This window comes from Symphodus melops, assembly GCF_947650265.1.
Source record: "Symphodus melops genome assembly, chromosome: 22".
In the NCBI taxonomy this organism is placed as follows: Eukaryota; Metazoa; Chordata; class Actinopteri; order Labriformes; family Labridae; genus Symphodus; species Symphodus melops.
Genome location: NC_136712.1, coordinates 428629 through 429048, shown reverse-complemented (window position 1 = coordinate 429048; position 420 = coordinate 428629).

Here is a 420-nt window from a genome sequence, read left to right as displayed (position 1 = left end):
ATCCATCCATCCATCATCCATCCATCCATCACCCATCCATCCATCCATCCATCATCCATCCATCCATCATCCATCCATCCATCCATCCATCATCCATCCATCCATCCATCATCCATCCATCATTATCCATCCATCATCCATCCATCATCCATCCATCCATCATCCATCCATCCATCATCCATCCATCATCCATCATCCATCCACCCATCATCCATCCATCCATCATCCATCCATCCATCATCCATCCATCCATCATATATCATCCATCATCCATCCATCTATCTATCATCCATCCATCATCCATCCATCATCCATCATCCATCCATCCATCCATCATCCATCCATCTATCTATCATCCATCCATCATCCATCCATCATCCATCCATCATCCATCCATCCATCCATCATCCATCCATCATC